Genomic DNA, 26,434 nt, shown 5'->3' on the forward strand with positions numbered 1-26,434 from the left:
CTCGAACCCCCTGCCATCGATTTGAAAGGGAGCAGAATCGTTTCGCAGTGAGGAAAGCAGGACCCCTCCAACACCCCCCCGGTAAAGTTCCAGCCCCAGCAGATTTAGAAGGGATGCGATCGGCCCATCCACGCTTGTTTATCCCGCAGATGATTCCCTGCTGCAGCGAGGGGTCACAACGCGAAGGGGGGTCTAAGCAGTCCAGTGGGATGCTCCATTAAAGTCGGGATTTCGGCTGTGAACTCGCTGCACCCGAACAGGGCCGGGGCACCGCCGGTGGGCACCCCGGGGCAAAATAAGGCGCAAGAGCTGGGGGTTGGTCAGCTCCGGCGCAGCCGAAATCTTTCAGAATGCTGCAGGGCCACCCCCGGGAAACTTGGCTCTCACACACACACACACACACGCACACACAACTGCTGTGTCACACCGTCCCTGGCATTTTGCAGCACACCCGCCCCTTGTTCCGCAGCGTGAGAACGACTCAGGATCGTCAGAAAGATGTTTATCTCGGGGTGGGGGAACCCATATCGCTGGTGATTAAATATATAAGCTGTAGCAGACGCCTCGCTAGGGCAGAAGGGAAGAAAAGGGGGTGAGGGAAGAAACCCACGTGCAACACACGGAAGTATCAGAGGTTGGGAGGGGATCGGGGCGGGAGGCTGAAAAAGGGGAAGAAAACCCCATTTTGAGCGCGCGTCTCCACACAGTAACTGCAAACTGGAACACTAAGGTTACTACGGAACTCTGCATGCCAGCTCTGTTTCGTGCTAGTGTCCTTCACATCCACCTAGCCTTAGAGTTCCCCCCTCTTGCCTGCTGTGCGGCAGCAGCATTTGTTGCAGTTTGAGGAAGGTTATGCCAGGTGCCTTTCGGCTGATTTTTGCTCTGAAGGCAAACAGAACACCTCAAACGAAGGAAATAAAGGGGAGGAGAACCCCCCTTTCTCCACCTGCGCCTCAGGGACGTTTGTAAACACTAAGCCAGTCAAGGAGCCACCTTCTGCGAGGAAGGAACAAACCCACAGCAACGTAGGTCCTGATTTGTCTTCCCAGGGGTAGCATCATTTCCGAGGCTCAAAGGTATATAGCTGATTTCAGAAAGCAGAACCAGGGGGGTTGCTAACACCCCTCCATTAACCCGAAGAATTCTAGCCAAGCTCTTGGCTTTTAATCGAGCACCTAAATCCCAGGTGCAAGGCGCTGTCCCTTTCGCGTTCCCACCAGCCAGTGGCAGGCGAGCAACACTCTTCTCGTGTTCAATGAAATGCGGCGCTCCTCGCTATTTCCAGGAGAGGACATACCCGCACGCGCTGAAGGAGTACCAACCTTTCTTTGCCCCCTTGGATAATTTCCCTACAGTAGGTGCTTCGTTCAAGTTTTGGAGGAGGCGTGTAGAAGCAAGGTTTGCCTGGGGGGCACGCAGAAGATGGATAATAAGTTAATTGCTGCCGGTGTTATTTATTTTGCCGGGAGTTTGTGGCTACTTGCCTCCCGAGTGATTTGACAAACGGGAGGCACGGGGCGAACCCATTCAGAGGACGAAAGACTGAAACGTGTCAGGCAAAAGTTTTAGTCCATGTGATAAAGTCATTGCCTGGAGGGGTATGGTTGTGTAAGGGAGCCTCTCCATTTCAGTCTCTACTTTCTCATCTCACAGAATCACAGGGTTGGAAGGGACCTCAGGAGGTCATCTAATCCAGCCCCCTGCTTCAAGCAGGACCAACCCCCACTAAGTCATCCCAGCCAGGACCTTGTCAAGCTGGGACTTAAAAACCTCAAGGGAGGGAGAATCCACCACCTCTCTAGGCAACGCATTCCAGTGCTTCACCACCCACCTGGTGCAGTAGTTTTTCCTAATATCCGATCTACATCTCTCCCTCTCCAACTTCAGACCCTCACTCCTTGTTCTGCCATCTGACACCACTGAGAACAGTTTCTTACCCTCCTGTTTAGAGCTCCCCTTCAGGAAGTCGAAGGCTGCTATTAAATCACCCCTCAGTCTTCTCTTCTGTAAACTAAACAAGCCCATATTCCTCGGCCTATCCTTATAGGTCTTGTGCTCCAGCCCCTTAATCATTTTGGTTGCTCAAAATGATTTTTCTGCTTGGAAAAGTTTATCTTTGAATGCATCCAGGGCAGTTTCCAAAGAGCTCTGAAAGAAAAACTGCCTGATTCAGTGTTCTGGTCTGGCTATGGTCTGAAGAAGTGGGTCTGTCACATGAAAGCTCACCTAATAAATTATTTTGCTAGTCTTTAAAGTGCTATTTGACTGCGTTTTGCCTGATTCAATATTTTCTAAAGAGGATGCTGTGGCATATTCAGTTATGTAAGCCATAAGTAAAAAGATGTTCTTCAGATAATAGGGCACTCCCCCTCTTTCTCCTCCTTCCAGGTGGATCCCCACCCTTTTGGCCTGGACTGAGAAGGATGGACTTCACATTGTTATCTGAATTCACAAACATAAGAGGCAAAGAGAAAGATTGTGTTCCATTTGCCCTCCAGAAACAATATACAGATGATTTTATGGGACATACCCCCTTGAACATAAAGGATCTAGGTTTGGGACTCTGAAGGAAGATAAACCCCTCCCCAGGATCACTACTAATATGACAAAGCTGGAAATTCCTTCCCAGTTTGTAATACGATGCTTTGGAGTTAGCAAAAGTCTCATTGGCCTGAATGGGAATTTTCCTTGAGCAAGCACTGCAGGACTGGCTCCTCCTATATACAGTTCCCTAGATGCCTATAAGGATTTTCCCGACAGGGTCAACCAGGAAGGAGAGATACCATCCACTTCCAGCAGCCACATCCACGTACTTATTTCCCAAATCGTCATTCTCCAACTAGTGTTTCATTAGTGTGCTGGTAAAGCAACTGGAATAGAATTTGACAAAATACTTGAGTTCCTCCAGGGCTGGAGAACCAACTGTTTTGTCTCCCTCTGCCTGACAGATGTCACAACAATCATGGGCAGCTGGTAATTTTAAAAAAGGATAAATAAAAATTATTACTACTTATTGACAATATCTTAGTTTAGGATAACAACTGTACTTCAGAGGGCTCAAAGTAATATATTTGTCTCTATCTCAGGGATGGTGGACATGAGCGAGTAGGTGGTAAAAGTGGGTGCGGGCCAATAATTTTCACGTGGTTACATATTCACGCATGACTAAATGCATACATCTCTGTGGGGGGCCATTGCAACTTTTCAATAGTGTGCCACCCCACTGTCAAATCCACTAGGACAAGTGGGAAAGCAGAATACAGTTTGAAATTGAAACTGCAGTGGGAATTTCTGTATAATGACCAGAGTTGGTATTTGCTGATGACATGGAAGACTTGTCCACTGTGTGGGTATCTGACACCAGTGATCTACCAATGTCACTGCACCATTGCCAACTTCTTGATATGATGCACAGGAGTAATCTGTGAATTTTTATCTTCCTTCCAAACTGGGGTTACCACCTTGCTGCACAGGTGTGGAATAGTTTCCACTGGTACAAGAAATCTTTTCTAGTTGTTTGTATTGGCTCTGCTGCACTGGTAAAGCTCTGCCAATGGCTACAACCATACACCAGAGACTGCCCAATGTAAATACTTCCTCTTTAGTGATGAAGGGTTATTTAATTAGTGAAAAGGTGGTTAGAACTTCATTTTTACACGTCATTAGAAAATCGACATGTCGAACAGCCCCAGATGCAGAGTAAGAGACACCTCACTGACCTGCCAAAGCCAGTTGCAGAAGTAGCACCTGCCAGTTCCCTTGAGGCATGCCTCTTGTGAGAGCTGGTAAGATATAGGCCAGTCTCTTACATTTTCATGCCTTTACTTTACAGAATATTGAATCACCTATAGACAAGGGCCAAGAACATAGGCCCGGCTCAGAGCTCAGGCCTAGTATGAGGAGCTCCCCAGAAACACCAAATGTAACCATTACCTGATCAGAAAACAAATTAAATTGTTTAAATAGCTGGGATATTTGCAGAATCAAACCAGATCATCTGGGGGTGTATACTGTACTAAGATGGTGAAATGAGCAGTCAGATTTTCACTATAACTGCTTTTAGTTCCTCCCCTGGCCCCTCTGTGGGTTTGATACACAGGTTTGTGCTCATCTCAAAATAGCAAAGTTGATCTTAATGTGCAAAAGGGACATTTCTTTTTTCTTTCCTCACAGTAAGCTCATGATGCAAAGGCTGAAATACATTAGAAACCTTTAGGGGGTTCTGTGAAAAAAGAAAGGCTATTAATATGAACAATGACACCGATGTGTGTATTTAAATATGCAGTGTTTATCTAGGACTGACCCACATTAGCCAAAACCCATACAACCATGCTTGTGTATGGAATTACATAGTGAAAAGAGAAAAGAAGGATTTTAAGTGCTTACAGCTCATTCTGAAGCTTTTATATTTTACAAAGATATATGTTTAAATATAATTTGCCTTATGCAGGGCATAAGTCTTCTCTGAAGTCTTTGATAGACTGCTTTATTTGTGTAGCCATAGTGTTTACAAGATCTTTATATCTCAGTAAAGGTAATTAAGTATTGGAATTAGACAGTTCATTAAAAGCTTTCATGCTAAATTTGACATATGAGAGGATGGAGAGAATTATTATCAGGTAGGGAAATAACATCATTCTACATGTATAAAAAACCAATCGTCTCCATGCTCACTGATGTAACCAAGAAGTGAGAGAGCTCAGCCTCATGCCCAGGACACGCTCAGCTTCACAGAATCAGGAATCACTGACTGTGAAGTGAGTTTTGCCTCAGTGAGGAGAGACAGCCACGTCCTATAAACCTTAGTCATGCAACTAGTCCTACTGATGTGGAGCCCCAAGTAAGGAGTCCAAGAATACGGCCTTTGATCTGGGGAAGATCCAATAAAACAAGAGTCATGTTGTCCATCTAGTTCTGAAGCAGTAGCCATTATAGTATAGTATAGTATATAAACTAGCCACATTAATCTGAAAAATATATTTATCGTTCAAGCCAACTAGCCACACTCAGCTGGCTAGTGGGTAGCACGTTGGACATCAAGGAACTAGAGAAAAAGGGGACTAGAAGCCTGATCCTACAAATCCTTTCTTGTGGGAGTAGTAACATTGACTATGCTGCTGTTCACAGGAGTAAAGACTTGCAGGACAGGATCAATTGCCTTGTAAAGCAGTGTTACAATTAAAGTAACATTTACAATTTGCTTTCAATAGGATGAATAATTTCTGCTACATTATTCTAATGATCTATTTTAATTCTTCAGAAAACTCCCAATCATTGCTTCAGTGGAATAATATATCAACCTGAAAATTATTTTATGTCACTGATTGTAAATACAGAAAACAATCTGGAAAGTCAAGAATAATTTATTGTAACAGGAAATTCATTATTTAATTGTTTAACCTAGAAGTTGAATTATGGTTTCATATAGTTCTCCTGTAAATATCATTGTGATCACTTTAACACTTCAAGAGGTTATTTATAAAAACATTCCTAAACTCTGCAACAGTCTGTCAAGATTTTTTTTTTGCTTTGCTTCACAAGTCTCTCAAATATACTATGTGTTTTAACTTAAACCAAAGTATAGCCAAGGGCAGACAGGAGTTCCAACAGTGACCAATGTAATACTCAGTGCTTTTAATTACTGTAGCAATAAATCACACAGGAATGTCCTCCAGGAACTAAATGATTTTCTAAAAACATTTGAGAATATTTTTGAAATTCAATTAATTGAAGGCACCAGATAAAAGGTACACATCCTAAATGGCTATAAAGGAACCCTAAGGGATGTAACTGAGCTCCATGCTTAACTTCAAAGTGTGACCGAAATACTTACTGTATTACTTTAAAAGTATTCAGATCAATGAATCAGTTAAGATTACTTATACATTTAGCAACCTTCTCATTTTCTTTTTGAATACGATAGAAGGAATTGCTCTCATTTCCCATGATACAAAAAAGCTGTTGAGACCTGTAAAAGAAATTGTAATTAAAGCCAGCCTTCAGTCAAAGCTGGTATTATGAATTTTTAGTTGACACGTGATAAAGGCCAGCAAAACATAAAAGTGACTTGATGAAGCAAACTTTTACGTGGCTGATACAAAAAAATTAATAGGCTTGTGTAAATGTTTCAGGCTCTGGGGTTAAATCCTGGCCTCATAGAAGCCAATGGGTTGTTTGCTCTTTACTTCGACAGGATTTCACCGTTGATATTTTTCTTTTGTTTGAGCAATGGACTAAATGAGGAAAATATTTGACTTTCAGACAGATTCTGCTTTATTTACTCATGGGAGTGGTCATATTGGCTTCCATATGGACCTGATCATCCAAAGTACTGAACAGCTCCAGAAAGCAATGGAGACTATTGGCTTTCACGGTAGTAGTTTGGTGGTGCGTGGCAATGCTCAGCAGCTAGCAAGATTGGACCATAAATGAATAAAGCTTGCAGGATTAGGCCACTTGTTCATACAAGATAAGAGTTTGTGGAAAGTGTTGGGGGAAGCGTTGAAAACAGATATTGTCTGAATTGAGAATGAGTGCACATGGGAAGGGTAAAGAACTGTAGTACATTTAGTAAACTGTGATAACCTCAGCCAATCTTTTAACAGATTAGTCTATTCTGATCAGTTCTTTTCCCTTCTGTATTCTCCTACCTTAACTATGTTACTGCTTACACTATGGTTCCCAAACTTTTCAGCATCAAAACCCTTTTTGATTTCTGAGAAACCCTCACTCCCCACCAAACTCTACTTTACCATCATCCAACCCCCATTTTAACAAAAAATTCAATTCATACCCCTACACATCAAAAGGCAAAAAAAAACAAAACACATTTTGTGAAATGATATTTGAGAATTAATTTTTTTTTACTGCAGTGGTCTCCAATCTTTTTACATCCAAGATCATTTTTTAAACATCGGGACAAGCCACAAGACCTCAACCCTTTCTTGAGGCCTCATCCTCTCTGTTCCCCTCCTCTCCATCATTTGCTGTCCTCACCCCTTACTCACTCTTGCTGGATTGAGACAGGAGGTACGGGCTCTGGGGTGGGAATGAGGGATTTGGGTGTAGGAAGGGGTAAAAGGTGCAAGCTCTGAGAGGGAATTTAGGTGCAGGAAGAGGTGGAGAATTCTGTGTCCTAATCACACATCATACAGGACGGTAAAGGGTAAATGTGGAAGTCGGTGAACACTGAGGAAATTCACAGTGGATTACCATTGCAATATCTCCTGTGCCAAGGAGTTCTGTGACTTGGACAGAAAGACACCCTGATTTCTTGTCTCCACTGCTCTCCAAAACTGCTGGAGATGAAGGAACATAGGTCAAAATTCAAAGTAACATAGTACCCATAAGCAGCCAATCCTGCCTCGTGACCCATGGAGGCATCTGATGTTCCCAAACCTGTTCTTGTGCCCATGCCAGGTGAAGTCTGAGGAAGAACTGTGGTATGATGGGATGTCTTGGAAATAAGGAAACCTTGGTGTTGAGCTCAGATCTCGTAGGAACCATAAACCCCACAGATTCAATGGCAACACTACTGGAATTGAGGCTGATATAGTACCAAAGGTATTGATAATTTTGGAAAGAAAATCGTAACTGAAACAATCTAATAGCACCTATAGGGGAGTAATCAGGGCCTGGCAACAGTCATTTCCAAGCTCTCCAACATCTCCTTCCATGCCATAACTAGCTAATTTTGCACCTGAGGCAAGAATATAAAATTGCACCCCCTCATGTTTATAAATGAATAGTGGTTATTTTGTAGAAAAAGGGAAAATAATAAATGATAAACAATAAATTACAACAAAACCACATTTATTTAGTATAGTTCTGAGGGCCTCACACTCTGAAGACCTGAAGACACCAGCTGTATAAAATCTGTCTGGAGGTTAAAGAGTAGGTGCAAAACATGCCAAGGCAGATGCAGTTGAGGAGAGCACCTAATCTGTCCAGGAGAGATGGGCAGGGCAGGAGGCACACTAGGGACCAACAGAGCTGGCTGGCTGGCATGGATTACAGTTGCAGAGAAAGTGCACTATCCAGGTGGGGAGACAGCAGACTGGACACACTGCCTATCAGGATGACCCTACCATGAGTTGTTACTGGGACAGATAATTTGTTTGAGGGAGTCAGGCAAGGAAGGGACTGAGCTTTGTTGCCATGTGGCACCCTGGGGAGGGGTGTAAAAATGTTGCCTGTGTGTTGTCTCTGGTGAGGGGGACATTACCTACCCCAGAGCCCAGAGCAGGGGTCGGCAACCAAAATAGAAAGAAGAACTGTTTTTTCAAATTCAGTTACAAAACCAATACTTGAAGAGCTGCAATGCACGTGAATATCAGACAGTCCTTAGTAAATAACATCAAGGCATACTTGTGTCACTATCTCCGTTTTAGGAGCAGATGTGCCGGTAGCTCAGACGTTCAGATGTTGCCACATCCTCCCTCACTCCCAAAGGAAACCCAATCAAGGAGATATATGTATCTCCTAGAACTGGAAGGGACCTTGGAAGGTCATCAGGTCCAGTCCCCTGCACGCACAGGAGGACCAATCACCAACCCTGATACACTTTTTTTAATGTAACCTGCCCCAGAACCTTGAAGGCCCCCTCAGGGATTGAGTTCATAGCCCTGGGTTTACAAGGCCATTGCGCTATCTTGCATGTGGAGAGGTGCAGAGAGCAGGTCTGACAACATAGGACTTTGTCTCTTTGTATCTCTTTGCAAACCACTTGCAGTACCCCAGGGAATAAGTATTAGGCAGTGGGGTGTCAAAATTGGGTAGTGTCTCTGTGAGTAGTACATCGGCACGCTAAGGGTGCTCAGTGTGTTCTCTGTGTCACAGCCAGCCAGAGCAGCGGTGTGTATATGTGACTGGGCCTTACAAGTGAGACACAGTAAGTAAACAGTTATTTGAACCCCACTGTGCCAGTGTGGTTCCCTCCCAGGCAGGAGTCCCAGCTGATTCATCATACAGATAAGGAGGCAGGGAGGTGAAGTGAGTCATAGGAAGAGATGTCAGCCACACCGGGCAGGAGGCAGTTCAGGTGACATTGGTCCCTGCCTCTCCCTCACAGCTGCTGAACAGACTGGCACCCAGGCAGCTGGGCTGTAGCTGGGAGGACTGGCTGAGCAGGCTGCACCCTCCATGGGTCAGGGCAGGGAGGAGCAGCCAGGGCAGCAGGTAGTGGGGATAAAAAGGAGGGAATGGCAAGGAGCAGATTGACCCCAGCCTGCTCCTCCCTTCTGCGTCCACCCCAGTCCCCCAAACCCAGCTCCTCCCCCAAGCTCCACTTGCTTAACATCCCTGTGACACCCTTATAAACCCAGCTTCACCCCTTGAGCCACATTCACTCGGGCACCCCCAAACCCAGCTTCTCCCCAAGCCCTACTCACCCAGCAGCCCCCATCACACCCTATAAACCCAGCTGGCATGTTTCTGGGGGCGGGAGGAGCGCTGTGAGTGCCCACAACAGCTGCAGCCATGACAGGGTCACTTCAGGGGTGTGCAGCTAGCTGGCTGCGCAGCTCCTTAAGAGCTGCATGAGGCTCTTTAAGAGCCATTTGCAGCTTGTTATGCTGCCAACAGCAGCTGCTGCTGCAAACAAAGGTGGATGCAGCTCCAGTGGGGGTGGGTGGAGTTTGAGTGGGGGGCTGCCAGCTGCAGCTGCCTGTGTCTGTGCAGCAGCAGCAGTAGTAGCAGCTGTAGGCAGCATAACAAACATCAAAGGGCTCCTAAAGAGCCACATGCAGCTCAGATGGAGCTGCCCAGTTGGCTAACTGTGCCCTCTGTGGTGTAGTGCCGGAGGCAAGTGCCTCAGGCACTTCACCCTTGTTATGGCCCTGATCTCCTTCACGGGGAGTTTTGTTAGCTGGTCCAAATGTAGATGGTGGATTTGATAGGGACAGATGTGAGGAAGTCCTATCTTTTTGCGCATACTTAAAATATAGAGAAGCTACTTTCACCAGGTGTGTGGGGACTCTACAGCAGGATTTTGGATGGAGCCGATCTCATCTGCATTTTTTGGTCTGGTAGAACCACTGTCAGTGCAAGAGGTATTTTTTTCAGTTTCACCCAAATAATTCAGAACTGTGACTGGTAAACCCATTTTGGTCATTCCTCATGGATTATTTTTAGCATGGGATTTTTCATTGAACTTTGGCACCGACAGAGACCTAACAGTCACCCCATATACATGTTATATATATATTTCCATGCTCACAAAAATAAATTTACTCTCTAATAAGGTATCTTTATCTGTGTTTCAGCAATTACTAATACATTTATAAGGGCTCTCCAGCCTCTCTCATTCTGTAATTATAAAATGCTTTGGACTGTTATTTGGGCAATATATCACCTCCTGTTCATAATACTTAACATCACTAAAACAGCTCAAAATTAGTATCAGCATCTGAATCTGTAAAAATTATCCACAGATATCCACATGCACATCAGTGGATGCAGACACTCATGGATATAAAGTGGATATCCAGAAATGTGCAAGGTTCTAGATACAAAATTTGTATCTGCATCTATATCTGCAAAATAATAAGCCCTGGATATCCACACCCACATTTGTGGATGTGGATACCTGAAGATATGAAGTGGATATCCACGAATTTGCAGGGCTGTATTTATGAAGGTGCTTTGTAATCACTAAGAGAGACTAGTAGAAGGACCTTGGTACAATTTATAAAATAGAGTTTTTAAAATTGTTTTGGGGGTTCAACATCCAATTCCACTTTCTCTTTATTTCTCTTTCACTGAAAAAAAATTGCCGTTGTCTTGCTTGAGCCACATAAAAAAGTGCAATTCAGAATGAGAAATGATACTCTTGTTCTGAATCTTACTTTTCATTTCTTGCTTTCTCAACATTCTATGAGTTGCCTGCGACAACGTAGATTTTTGTTGATGTAAATTTAATTGTAATTTTGTTCAGCAATTTCTTTTTTGGATGGAAAGTTTTATATGAAACCAGGAGGAAACCACCCTCCCCCACTCCCTGATCTGTAATGGCCTTAATTGTAATAGCTCAAAACCTTGCACCCCTGTCACTTTAATTCAGCTACTGATTATAATTGTTGAGATCTGGCAATCGTGAAATGCTCAGGAAAGCTGAAACAAGATGGAATTTTGTTTACCTCCCAGAAGTGCAAAGGACTTTTGTTCCAGCAAGCAACAACATTTTCTCTTTGGAAACCACACCCAAAAGGGAATTCCAAGATGAGGTGATTTTAAGATAACCAACTGGAGAAACTTGACACAGATGTAACTTCACTTGGAAGGAGTTTATTAACGAAGACTGAAAGAGGCGGTGGAAATAAAATAAATAAATACATGCATACATTAGAAAACAAGCCTACACAAGATCCATAATACACACTTCCTATTTCCAGGCTTTCCTGTACAGGTACACAGCTTATATGTAAGGATCTCACCCCTGAATTTTATCACTGGTAATTTGTAAGTTTTGCTAATTTATTTCCTGCTTTTTTTCTTTTGGAACGAAAAGTCATGCTAGCATTACTAGGATCTTCATCAGATTTGCAGTGATGTAGATTTTATATAATCTTTTTTTTTGTTTTTTCTATTAAATTTTAACTTTGTAAATCGTATAAAACAAGTGCTATGTGCAAAATTTTCAGAATTCTGTGCTTAAAAGTATGTTCCCTAATGCATCTTTATACTTCAAAATAACAGCTGTTTTAAATAAGGATTTACATGATAAACATTAGGATTAGCTGTTTTTTAATTTAAAAAATTGGACATTTCTATGCATAACAAAAATATCCAGAATAACCTCCCTTCTCCCCAAATCTAGGAGGGGACATAAAACCTCATGGTCCATGGCCTAAGGCAGCTTTTGGCTAAGGGGATTTGGAATATATTGTATAATTCCCTGTGGCAGAAACTGTCTCAGCTTCATAGTAACAGCATTTGTATTCCCTCTCAGTGGTCCCTTGAGGGAACCCTCTTAGGATTTCCAGGCCCCTGCCATATCCACTCGCAGAAGGCCACCTGTGTCTCCTTATTGCCTTGTGTTTAAGGGCTATACAACTCTTCTCCTTGTATTGGGATACCCATAGGAAGCTAGTTTTCCAAAAGTCCTATCCATTAATCTGTCTCCAAAGGCTATGAACAGTGTATTCCTGGTGGTTATAAAGCTCTTGCTAAGCAAGAACATTTATACTTAAGACAAGAGTATTCCAGAGAAAATACATTAAAAAAATAGACTTCCTATACACATGGAAAAAGCTTACCGAACCCTGAGATAGAGAGGGCCCCACTTGGCAAAAGTCTTTCCAACCCTTCTGCAGGGTTGGGGCTGTCTTGGACATGTGGTCCCATCCATTTGACGGATCAGAAAGAAGTCCCTGAGCCTCTTTACACCCTGGTGTTTTTCACATCAAAGCCCTTTCTTTCTGAGACAGCATATGTGAATCTCCCCAGGCAGTGATACCTCTCTGGAGGAGTTTTCATGCTGCATGAGTCCCTTTAATCATTCCCCGCCCCTATTTTTAGTTCCTCGTGGAGCTGTGCAAATGAGTTGCACAGAAACCCTGATCCTCAGTGTTATAGAAACCATTCATACACTTGATATAATGTAGTTCCCAAAGACACTGCATGCAGTACCAGAGATTTTTCACCTTCCTCTGAAGCAGGTCAGACAGTATTAACCACTGTTAGAGTTAGGATACTTGACTAGATAGGTCCAAGTAAAATCCTGAATAGCAATCCAAATGCTCCTACCCAGGACTGGAAATGTTTGTCTATATCTATAATCTTTTTTTTTTTTTTTTTTTTACTATATAGTGTATTAAAGGTGTTCACGCATTAACCACTGACATATTATTAAAGTTCCTCCAGTAAGGGCAGATTTATTAGGTCTCACTGATCAGAACCAACAGGAGAGCATTTGAATGGTTGCAGTTAGTCTGTTTGAAGGGAGTTGGCCTCTTAGCACCTGGGTCTATTCAAGAGCCTTTGGGTGGATCTATACAGCATTAAGTCTGGGCTCTGATGCTACTTTAAGCCTGAGACCACCTTCCATCAACATTGAAATCAGACTTCCTCAAGCCAGGAACCCCTTTGGGCTGGGGACTGCAAATTCTGCTAGCAGGAGTGTCAGAATAATGAGAGTAGCATATGGTACTGACAAAAGTAACTTGTGCATTCATCCACTCCAGTCCAGCTGCAACCTGTGTGTATAAAATGCACCAGAAGACCTAAGAGAGCTGAAGGACACTCATCATCATCATCATCATCATCATCATCATCATAGTCTTTTATGACTACTGGCTTGTAGGGCAGCAACCAAAGTCCTTCACTTCTGTCTGTCACTGGCCACTCTCTCAATGGTGCCCCAAGTGTGATTCATGCTCTCCATTTCTACTTCAGGAGGTCAGCACCATGTTATCTTGGGTCGCTCTCATTTCCGCTTCCCTTCAGTAATCCAGCGCACAGCAGTCTTTGTGATGGAACTTCCATCTTTCCCAAGCATGTGCCCAATCCATCTCCAGCATCTTTTCATAATGGTGGTGGCCATGTCATCTTGCTTGCACTGTGCAAGCAGGTCCTGGTTTGAAATTATTCTTGGCCAAAAAATACGGAGGATCCTCCAAAAGCTCGTGCTGTGAAAGGCCAACAATTTACTGAGGTCGTACTCTGTCATCTGCCAGCATTCTGCTCCATATAATAATTTCGATAAGGCATTAGAAGGACACTGCGCACCCATAAATAGTTGGGCTATTTAGCAACATGGATCTTTCACTGTTTTGGCACTGAATTTGGTTGCTGTGTTGTAGATTTGGATGACAGCTGCTCTGCCTACCTGGTTCTTACATTGGTATGTAAACGGAGGTGTCAAATGAAGTGTGGAATTTGCACAGAAGGCAGCACTAGTCATTTGAGTAACAAACTCTCATAAATACATCATATTCCCGTTATTAAAGCTGCAGTTCTATCATGGAGGTAATAGAACTCACAGATTCCATGGCTTTTGATAACCTTTATGACCTTGGCAGGTTCAGGGACTCATGTGGCTGACTCCAGGGCTGCCCAGGGAGTACCCAGGCAGCAGCCAGTGTGGATGGCCCCAGAACCAGCCACTCAGGCAATCCCTGATGCTGGAAATTCCCCAAGACCAGCTGTCTCTGGCCACGCAAGCAGCCGCCGGTGTGCCAGGCCCCAGGATGTTCCAGCAGTGGCCAGTGCAGCTGGAGCCAGAGAGTGCCTGGTCATTGGTCCTGGAGACTGTCTGAGCAGCAATGGCTGTGGAAGCCTTTGGGAGAATTGTTCCTGAGGACCTTGCAGCACTAGAACCATTAGAGGCAGCAAGCCCCCACTCCCTAGAGCAGCAGAGCCCCAAGACCAGAGATTTAGTCATGATGGGGTATTTGTACTAAAAATCATGCACAGGTCACAGGCCATGATTTTTAATTTTATAATGCCTGTGACCTGTCCACAACTTTTACTAAAAATTCACATGACTTCATCTTAGCATCAGTCATCCTAAACTCCGCCGTGGCTGATCCCAAGCCCGGATGAGAGAGGAGGAGGGTTGGACATAGGACTAGCACCCCCTCCCTGTAAAGCAATCCCAGCTACAGAAACACTGATGACAGTTCAACAGATTCCACTCCTGGGAGGAAAAGGGTCCTCATCTCAATGGAGCATGACATGCTGTAATGAAAGCCAGAAGGAAGCTACAATATTGACCACCCTTTTATCAACCAGGAAAGATGAAGATGAAGATGAATTCTGCGGTAGACGGCAAGATGTACTTGACAAACTACGTGACAGAGAAGTGAACATTGTGATGGGAGACTTCAATGGCAAAATTGGAGTGGACAACACTGGACATGAAGAGGAGATGGGCATCTGTGGATTGGGAAAGATGAATGAAAATGGAGTAAGTTGTGCAGACATTTGGGCCCTTAACAACCCTGATATCGGAGGCAGTGTGTTCCCTCACAAACGAATTCACAAAGCAACAGGGATCTCTCCAGATCACTTTACGGAGAACAAGAAGAAGTCCTGTGCCACAGGGCTTCTTGTTGTTTTTGAAGATATAGACTAACTCGGCTACCTCTCTACACAGACCCAGACTGACCACCTTTGTATAACAGAAAAATTCAGAAGATCACTCCATGATGTATGAGTGAACAGAGGAGCCGGTGTAGCATCGGACCACCATCTGTTGGTTTCCAAACTGAAACTGAAGCTTAAGAAGAACATTCCAGAAACAGTAACCAGAAGACAGAGATACAACATCAGCCTTTTGAAAGATACAAACATGTAGGAACAGTATCAACTTACATTGACCAACAATTTCGAGGTTCTACAAGGTCTGTGCGATGAAGACACAGATCTATATACTTGGTGGCAAAAAGTGAAAGAAAAAATAACAACCACCTGCCAAGGAGGAGTTGGACCACAAAAACCCCAATAAATGGAATCAGCAGAAACAATGCATAAGATACAAGAGAGGAAGCACAAGAAAGAGGTAGTTAACATCAGTCGCTCTAGAGCAGAAATGTCAACAGGGAGGTGAAGAAGAGTGTGAAGACAGACAAGCAGAATTTCATAGACATTCTGGTGGAAGAAGTAGAAGCTGCTGCAGCAAGTGGAAACATGAAACAGCTATGCTACACTACAAAGAAGCTTTCAGGAAAATGCAGCAGACTCGAACGACCAGTCAAAGACAAAGAGGGACAGGTGACAGTAGGGACAGAGCAGCAACTGAACCAATTGGCAGAACATTTCAAAGAGGTTCTCAGCAGAACAGCCCCAGAAAATCCACCAGACATTGAAGCAGCAGAAATCGATTTTTCAATAGATTGTGGCAAATGGACTAGAGAGGAGATAAGGAAAGTCATCTGGAAAACAAAAAATGGTAAAGCTGCAGGTCCAGATGACCAGAAGCCCTTGAAGCAGACATTGATACCACAGTAGAGATGCTGTTTCTCCTGTTTGAGAAGATCTGGGAAGAAAAGGCTGTATCAACAGATTGGAAGGAAGGCTACCTCATCAAGCTCCCAAAGAAGGGCATCTTAAGTAGCTGTGAGAACTACAGAGTAATCACACTTCCGTCAGTGCCAGGAAAGATCTTCAACAGAATCATTCTGGAAAGAAGGAAAAACACAGTGGACTCAGAGCTGAGAGACCAGCAAGCTGGCTTTTGAAAGGATAGGTTATGGATTGACCAGATCTCAATATTACAAATCATACTGGCGCAATCATAGAATGGAATTCACCGCTTTACATTAACTTCACTGACTATGAGAACGCCTTTAACAACATACACAGGGAAACCCTCTGGCAGCTGCTCCGGCATTACAGCATACAATCAAGTTAGTTAGCCTCACTAAGAACTCATATGAAAGAATGACCTGCAAAGTTTACCATGGGGGGTAGTTCACAAGGAGCTTTGAAGTGAAAACTGAAGTCAACAAGGCTGCTCATTGTCACCATCTGTCTTTTGCCTGGTGATAGACTGGGTCATGAAGATGACAACAGCAGGGAAAGGAAATAGAATCCAGTGGACGCTGTGGACCCAGTTGGATGACCTGGATTTCACTGACGATCTGGCACTTCTGTCCCACAGCCATCGACAGACGCAAGAGAAGATGCTGCACCTTGCTGACATCTCAGCTATGGTTGGTTTGAACATCCACAAGGGAAAAATGAAGATCTTGAAAATCAGGCTCAGTAGCACAGAGCCAGTCATACTTTGTGGTCGGGCACTGGCAAAAGTTGAGGTCTTCATATACCTGGGCAGCATCATTGATAAAGGGGGGGCACCGATGCTGAAATGAGAATGAGGACTGGGAAAGCAAGAACAGCCTTTCTCCTCATGAAAAACATGTGGAATTCTAAGCAGATCGGAACTCATACTAAGATCAGGTTATTCAACACCCATGTCAAATCAGTCCATCTGTATGGAGCAGAAACTTGGAGAACAAAAGAGAGGGCTGTCAAAAAATCCCAATGTTTATTAATCACTGCCTCTGTAAAATCCTCCAGCTACACACCACTAACAGCCAAGATCTATGGCAACTAACTCACCAACTTCCTGCCAAAGAAGAAAGCAGGAAGAGTAGATGGTGATGGATTGAGCATACCCTCAGAAAACCAACCACCAACATCACAAGACAAGCCTTACGTTGGAACCCAAAAGAAAAAGGAAAAGAGAGTGCCCAAGAAACACCTGGTGTAGAGACCTGAAGGCAGACACTAGAAAGATGGGATACACCTAGCCAAAATTGGAAAAGATTGCTCAGACAGAGGATGCTGGTGAATGTTTGTCAATGGCCTATGCTCCAAGATGTAGGAGTGGAAGAGGTTTACGACTGCTACTACCTAATCATCCTCAATACATTCCATGATACAAATTGGCAAACTCTCATCACAATAACCCATAAATGGTGAGCTGAAGTAAAGGAACAATATTTATAAAATGCATAACACACCTCCGGACATTTCACTGAAGTGTTTACAAAATTCATTATGAATACTTAATGCCACCTTTTAAAAAATTCAGCAGCTACTCCACACCAATACACAGCACTACTTCAAAAGACCTTTTCATTCCCCCTTATTTATGACCACATGCAAACCCATTATATGGGAGCATAAAGCATCCCTGAATCTGTATGGCACAAGTGGATGCAGTGTCAGTCACGAGAGGGGCACACACTGGCTGTTTGTGTACAGATTGAGAAATCCAATACAGTCCTGGGTCCACTCCTGTCCAAAAAAAGTTTCCCTTCCTCTTTCAGAGATTGTGCAGAACATGGCAGGCCATACAATACACATTGCATTGATGACACTCCATTTTTGTTAGTCAAAGGTTAGCAATGCCCCAGATACCCATTCATTCCTTCTTTCCTGTAAAGACCTGTTCCTATTGAATCCTGTATCATCTAGGACATTTGGTATCCTATGTTAAATAGTCCCCAGCCACTTGCCCAAGGTACCCACCCCTCTGTGCAAGACTGTTGCCAGTTGCTTGAACCCTGCTTGTTCCTGTGGATTGAAACCCTTTCCCTACCCACCCCCACCACCAGAACCCTGCCTCCTCCCCTGCGCAGGGCTGTCATGCTCCTTACCCTCAAAACATTCTTCCACATGTTGCCTCATTTATGACAAAAAAGCAGGATGGTAGGGACAGGAGCTAAAAAATGGGACTGTCCCTGCCCAAATGGGATGTATGGTCATCATAACTGTGTAACCCTTCTGTTAACGCCAGATGCCTGCCAGAAGGGCCGGGTTCAACTCTTGTGGGGTTTTCCTATCAAGGATACAACCAACCGGCTCGAGCCCCCACCCAGTGGCCTGGGACAATTTCACCCCCGTGCTGGGTGCCTGTAAGGTGGTTCTTCCCCCCCCCTCGCAAGCACAGAGTGGCTGCGTCTACACGTGCACGCTACTTCGAAGTAGCGGCACCAACTTCGAAATAGCGCCCGTCACGTCTACACGTGTCGGGCACTATTTCGAAGTTAACTTCGACGTTAGGCGGCGAGACGTCGAAGCCGCTAACCTCATGAGGAGATAGGAATAGCGCCCTACTTCGACGTTCAACGTCGAAGTAGGGACAGTGTAGACGATCCGCGTCCCGCAACGTCGAAATTGCTGGGTCCTCCATGGCGGCCATCAGCTGGGGGGTTGAGAGATGCTCTCTCTCCAGCCCCTGCGGGGCTCTATGGTCACTGTGGGCAGCAGCCCTTAGCCCAGGGCTTCTGGCTGCTTCTGCGGCAGCTGGGGATCTATGCTGCAGGCACAGGGTCTGCAACCAGTTGTCAGCTCTGTGTATCTTGTGTTGTTTAGTGCAACTGTGTCTGGGAGGGGCCCTTTAAGGGAGCGGCTTGCTGTTGAGTCCGCCCTGTGACCCTGTCTGCAGCTGTGCCTGGCATCCCTATTTCGATGTGTGCTACTTTGACGTGTAGACGTTCCCGCACTGTGCCTATTTCGATGTTGGGCTGAGCAACGTCGAAGTTGAACATCGACGTTGCCGGCCCTGGAGGACGTGTAGACGTTATTCATCGAAATAGCCTATTTCGATGTCGCAACATCGAAATAAGCTATTTCGATGTTGGCTGCACGTGTAGACGTAGCCAGTCTGAGATAGAAATGGCTTGTTTAATGACTGTAACCTACCCCAAGGTTACAGCGACAGATGCAGCATATCTCAGCACAGAAGAGACAAAACCCCTTTTACCCAGATACCATCCCCATATGCAGTAGAACCCAGTCTCTTGCTGGGGCTCTTGGCCCTTTTCCACACACACACAGTTACAGGGTGTACCCTCTGTGGTGCAGTCCCAAACTCAAAGCCCACAGATACATCACCAGGGCAATACTAGCTGTCCACTTGTCTGTAGCCTCCCCTTGCTGTCACCAGCCGTCTGCCAGTCGCTGTCGTCTGCCGCCGCTCCTACCAGCCACCCGCTGGTTGCCGTCGTCTACCATTGCTGCCGCTCCTACCGGCCGCCTGCCGTCATCTACCACCGCTCCTACAGGCCACCTGCCGGTCCTAACCCCACTGCTTGGAACTGCCCTAAGGCAGAACCCAGTGATTTCAGCTCTGTGGGGCCTCAGCTGCCACTCTGTGATTTCAGCTCTCAGTATCTCTAGTGTGGGGTTTCACAAACACCCTAGTATCCAGCTCTATCTTTTAACAGGTGGGGAGGATTAGGCAAGCCAGGCTTAGAGCTATATGGCCAAGGCATAGTCAGGGCCAAGGCACTCAACAAGCTGGCTCAACCAATACCCCTTCCCTTTCTCTCACAATGCTTTAAACCAGGGAGCCCTGTGTAATCAATGTCTTACACAGCTAAGGCGACTGCCCTGTCCCCCACAACAACCCAGAGCATTGGTGAGATCTCACAACTCCCGCATTAAGTGTCAGCTTAAATTGTGATTTTACAACTACATGTTTACAATAGACCAAATCTCATGGCTTACTTGCTACCCATTAGGCTTTGCCTGAAAAGGTATCACACATGCACACCTTTTGCATTCTTATGCAGATGACCTCTGGGAGACTCATTCCTCCCAGCCTTCAGCAGCACTGCATTCCTTCTGCCACATTCCCTACAACTGGAATTTGTCTCTTGGAGAAAAGTATCTGAGCAATAGTCATGTTAGTCTGTGTCTGTAAAAACAGCAAGAAGGCCTCTAGTACCTTGGAGACTAATGGATTGATTAGGACACAAGCTTTCTTGGATAAAAACCCACTCCATCTGATGAAGTATGTTTTACCTATGGAAGCTTGTGCCTGAATAAATCCATTGGTCTCTAAGGTTCTATAGATCTCATCATTGTTTTTGTCTCCTGGAGTTATTTTCACCCTCATCATTTTCAGGAATTCTGTTCTCCTGCCTTCTGTAATCTATGGAGGACTCCTTACATTCGTTTCAGCCAGGGACTTGTTGGACTGGGTGTTCTTTTCTGTGGTATCTTCTCTTGCCCGAAATCATTTTAGTGGGCCCCTTTTCAATTAGTTCTGTTTGCAGTTTTTGGACATTGGAGGAGATATTTCTCACCTTAAATATTCTGGAACTCCAGATGACCCACTTGGACTTTTTCTGGATGTGCTGTCTCCTGGAGCACCTTGTTTTGAGTTGCTGTGAAAAGACGAAGTTCTATATCAACAGGAAATATGGTATTGGGAGTGGCCACTTGATGACGGAAGTCTTCCACTGGTGCCTTGTGCAAGTGTCCCACCTGCTTTCCTCAGAAACTCTTCAGGGAGACCTATTTTTCTATGAAATGCGTTGCTATTTTGGCAGAAGAGATGTATACATTCCTTATGTCATAAGGAAACATGCTGGGGGGAGAAGTTTCTTCTGCTGCTGATGATAAAGAAGATCTTGCCAAGATCTGGAGAAAGATGAGGTTTGGCAGTACTGTTTGACAGTACTTCTGTTTTTCCTAGGTAGACTCCCTTTCATTTGCCTTATTATATTTTTTTGTAAATGTTCTATGCCAATTACCATGCAGCAGCCTAATCTCACTGTCTGGTTTTGGGCCATAATCTGTCTCACCAGAGAAATGTAATTGGCATACATTAAAATTAAAAGAAGTCATATTTTATTCAGATAAAAATGTGAAATGTTGCCAGTTTCGTATCTTACATGAGCATAGAGCCGGAGATGGAGGAAGTTATGACAAACTGAATACCAGTAACTAATTTGCTCTTGAGTTTTCTCTCTCTTATATGAGTTACTAATGTTTTTACCTGGAAGTTAAAACATACATTCAGTTCCAGCTAGTTTTTATTCTAAGTTTCAAGAGAGATTCCCAGTCTTGACACAGTGATAGACAACCTCATAACACAACTTTTGAAGCTTTTCTTCCCATTTCTTGTACCTTTTTACCTTTTAGTTAATCATCTCGCCTGGTTAAACTGACTGATTTCTTCAGCATTAAAACTATTTAAAATTAACTTAAATATTCTAAAAAAAAGTATATCTACTTGGAAAGGGAAAATTCCTGTCAGCATGTTACCTTCTGTCTGTTCATCTGGTTCAGTGCAAGGGGCAGGTGCTGGATTGTGGGCTTACCTCTCCTCCACTCCATGTGATTTTATCTTTGAGGGAAAATCTGCACTAAGAGGGATATATATCAAAGTTACTCAACGCCTGCTATGTGAATAACATAGCGCAAGTTGACAAAGCTGAAATCTTAATGTGATAAATCAGCCCCCTCTGGATTCATCATTGCCCCAACAATCTGAATAGCAGGGTTGCCCTGGTGGTGGGGGTTGCTGGGCAACCCCTTCTCAGAGCCCCAGGCATGGGACCTCAGACAACATCCCCATGCTGTGGGCACCTCCTAGCCCCTCTCCTTCTCAGTCCTGACCTGGCCTCCTTAGCCCTTCTCCCAGGTCATGGGCCCTGGGGATTACCTGGCACAGGGCATGGCAGAAGCAGGGGATAATCTCTTTCACCCTTTCCCTGCCATTGCACTCAGCATGTGGTGGAAGCGGCAGCCTGTTCCACTCTGCTGCACTGGGCTCTTCTGGCCTGCTCACCCCTGCTTCTCCATGTGTGGTGGGGAGTGGCAATAACGGCTTCCCACTGCTCTGGAAAAAGTGGGGTTCAGCAGGCAGGGAGGCCTCAGTGCAGCAGAGCAAAGTGAAGCAGGCTGCTGTTGGCACCAGGTGGTGAGTGTGGGTTGGGGGTAGTGACAGTGAGGAGAAACAACTTTGCCGCTGCTGCCAACTCTTGCTGCGCCTGGTCCCAGGTAATTTTTCCCGCTTCTGTCCATAGCACAGCTGGGGCAGCTGCCACAGAATTCCCACAAAGTGCGGGGCTTGGGGTGGGCTCCCACCTTGCCCAATGGATGGGACGGCTCTGCTGACCAGTAGTGAGGAGAAACCTGGGGGAGTAAGGACCCCTAGCAGTAGTTGCCGACAGTGACTGATAGTGTGATGTGCCCTTGAGCAGGCCACACTACAGGCTTCTTCTTGCATCCTCAGAGCACCATATGCCTGTGCAAGAACAGGTTGCATTCCGGGCAGTTAGACCAACATTTCTGGAATTCACCACTCCAGACCTTAGCTGAGGGGCAGAGAGAATTCCTTATGACAGTGCTGTGCAAGGCTTTGGCGTACGCCAGGCTTGGTTCTTCTAGCCCAGCATCCTGGGCCAGAAGGTTTTGGGCTTTCCTGGGGTACCGGCTCAGCCAGAGGCGATGGGGGAAGAAAAGAGCTGGTCATCCTGGCTAGTGGTGAGCTGCATGCTCCAACCTAGGTCCGATTCATTGGACAGTGGTGGGAATGGGACATATGCCAGCAGCAGGATATGGGGGAGCAGCAGGGCTGGAGTGGGGCAAAGCAGGGAGAGGACAGAGAGAGACCAGGAACAGATTAAGGGCCAAAGAGTGGGCACCAGAGGCATAACATAATCAGCCACCACCTGGCTCCTGCCTGCACTCACCAGCAACTGCAGCACAGCCAGTGCTGGCCAGAAATGGGATGGAGGAAGGGGCCTTTCTGGCTGAGAGCCAGCACACATTGGCCAGTGAGGGGAGTGGCCGGCCCCACACGCTACACCTTTGCCGCACCACCAGCCTTGCTCATCTACTCCCATCATCGGCCACCTCAATTGCTGTTTATGGGCAGGTGGCTGATGAGCAGGGATCTGGCCAGAAGCAGAGCCCACCAGCACTGACTGGTGGGGTGAGGAAGAGGGGAGTGTGAGACAGAAAATATGGGACAGTTTCCTCCTTTTAAGAAAAAGGACGCTTGCAGGGGGGCATAAATACAGGACTGCCCCTTTAAAAATAAAATGTCTGGTGACCTTACTGGTGGTGCATGTTTGAAGATGCTTTGGTGAACATGCACATTTATTGTGCACGAGGATAGAAAATATCAGTGGGAACATTGCAGGTGAATACTGACTCTTCTGTATTACAAACATTTCTGTGAAGAAGTCTAAATTCTTAACACACCTAGCTATGCACGGACACCATTTTTGTAACCCCTCTCCTTACTACTCTCTAGAATATTAGCTATTTTAACTTTTAGCTGGAAAAAAAAGCTTCTTTTTAAAAATTACAAAAATTGTGAAAAACTTTTTTTATAAACGGTGACATTTTAGTAATCTTTAGTTTTATCAAAAATATGTCAAAACTGTCACAATAATCATTAATATTTTTCATATAGAAGTACATAAGCTTTCAGTAAAATACATTTTATGACCATTTCTGTAACATACCAAGTTTCAATATTTTTGGAAATATTTGAAAATGGTTTCTCTTCAAATTCTGAGATGCAAACCATTTTAAAATGTTGAAAATATTTGCAATTAAAAATAAAATATTTTACCTGATATAATATTTAAATGTCTGGTTTGCAGTTTCAAACTCTGAGATGAAAATTACTTCCTTTCACTGCATTCCTTTCTTCATTATGGTGCATGTTAAGTTCAAGTCTTAACACATACAGCAGTCTCCTGGAGAAACCTCTCTGAATTAAGTTTAACGTCTTTGGAGTCCATACCCTGGAGAAGTTCATATATACTAGTTCAAACTGGATTTTCCAAGGACCAGAAAGAGTTTCCAAGGACAAAGAAAGAATTTCAGGTAAATTCATATGCGTGGCCTTCTTTCTGATCCAGCAAATGGGCAGGATCTCTGCTCCAAGGGGGTCCCCCAGTCTTCTGGGAAGGGTCAGAAGGTATTTAGCCCACTGGCATCCCATAAAATTTGAGTTCTCTTTCTGAGGAATGGGACCTGTGAATTGAAACCACAGGAAAATCCTTGTGGGGTTTGAAGGATTATTCACCAACCGGCAGTCAGGTTGGATTTAGAATGATCTATGGTAAGCTTATTAGCATGAGTGTTGTCTCTTTTATTTGTTTTTGATATATTTCCTCTCTAATGGTTTTACTTAAAGAATAAAATATGCTTAAAATAAGCTTGCTTAGTAAGAAATGTGTGATAGATTAACCGTGGTAATTTACACTGTTAACAATCTCTGAAGCGATGGCAAAACATGCCTATGTAGGCAGTGTGGGGAGGTCCCAGTGTAGGAAGGGAAGTGTTCAGCTTGGAAATGCCCTGGTGAGAAGGGAGGGAAATGCAGGTGTTCACCCACAGGAGACAATAGCTGGGGAGCTGTAAGCCTAGAATGGGTGCCCTTGCTGCACTATATAGGGGGAGTACCAGTGCAGTTGCCTGAACAGTGGCACAAATGACCATAGCCTATCTTATCCCAGCTCCAGCAATTCATCTTATTTATGTGGCCTGATCTTTCCTTCCTTTAGATGCCAAAGGTGTTACCTCAGACAGCCCCACTTCTCTGATTGAACTCAACATTTGCATAATATTCACTGTTTCTTCTCCAGTGTGTTCTGTTAATAAACAATGTTCTTCAGGCTGTCCCTTAATTCTGGATTTCTGATCCTCTGAGGGTTTTGTCAATAATAACTAAAAGAACAGGACACACACAGCTTTTGAGACTAGCCAACATTTCATTATATTTGCTCCATCTCTTTCAAACAAGACGCTTATAGCCCTCTGTTATTTGGGGTCTGTTACAGTTTTTTAAAATACTGCAGAAAGTTCTCCAGTTGACTGCACAAAAATTCTTGGAAGAAACACAAGACTTTCAGGACTGCAAATGTCTTTTTTTCCAATTGAGGAAAATCAACTTGGCTGTTTCTACACATGCCATTTTCTCAGAAAAGTGGCGTGCGAATAAAAGGCCTGAAATATGCTAATGAGATGCGGATGCAAATTTCCTGCCCTTTATTAGCATAAGGTCACATGATTTGGAGTCTGGAAGACGCTTTTCTGGACTCCAAAACAATGCATAGAAGCATGGCCCCCGGGGGCAGTCTTCCGGAAGGAAGTCCTCCTTCCGGAGGCTCCTTCTTCCCTTTGGCCTTTTGGGAAGAAGGGGCCTCCAGAAGGAGGACTTCCTTCTGGAAGACCCGCAGGGGGCCGCGCTTCTACACATTGTTTTAGCATATTTCTGGCCATTTATTAGTATTCCACTTTCTGCGAAAGGGGCATGTGTAGAAACAGCCCTCGTGTGCTGTGCTTGGCACCTGTGCCACGGGTTGCTGACCTCTGATCTATGGTAGCAAAGGCATCTGAAAGACTTAATATTTCAAAATGTAAATATTTTAAAATAACTTAAATGACTTAGGTGCAGGTCTGGCTGGAAAACAGCAATTCCATTTCATGAACGTTGTTGAGGTTTCAAAATCTTGTTTTGTTCTCAGATTTCAGAACAAAAATGAGACCTTCCAAAAATTTTCATGCATGAGAGCTGCCACCTTAATGCAAGATACCCAGTACCCTCCACCTAGAGTGTGGTGAAACCCTGGTTGAATCACCTTGCTTAGCCCAGTAAGTTGAACTTTTTTTTTTATTTGCTTACATCAAGCATGATTGCCCAAGCCACAGATATTGTTCTGAGTTGGGCAGGCTCTCTCTATAAGCAGAAATTCTGCCTTGGGTATAAGGAAATTTGTTGAAATTAAAACACTTCTTCTTTGGCTGTTTGAGAAAGAGAAAACCCTTAATTAAAAATATTTGAAAAGTTTTCCTTAGGAGCCAAAGTCTTATCTGCAACTTCAACAGGAGTTCAGTGCTTAGCTACTTTAAAAAACCCCACTAGACTTTTACCTGCACCTACAGAAATTCAAATATCTTTAAGTATCTGGCTTTAAGTGCTCATGTCACATTTAAAAATTAAATTCTGGCTCCTCGGTCACTTAGGTACTTTAAAAAAAAATATCCTTGTTCTTTATCGATAACTTGGAGATGGTCTACAATCAATGCAATGGGAGTAATCTCTTTGCCATACCTGGACCAAAATCCTAATTGCCAAATATCAAGGAAAGAGGAGGTATCCAGATCCCGTGAAATTTGTCTCATCACAATCTTCTCCATAATTTACCTGAAAATGGAACACTATTCA

This window comes from Carettochelys insculpta, chromosome 2 (genome assembly GCF_033958435.1).
Source record: "Carettochelys insculpta isolate YL-2023 chromosome 2, ASM3395843v1, whole genome shotgun sequence".
In the NCBI taxonomy this organism is placed as follows: Eukaryota; Metazoa; Chordata; order Testudines; family Carettochelyidae; genus Carettochelys; species Carettochelys insculpta.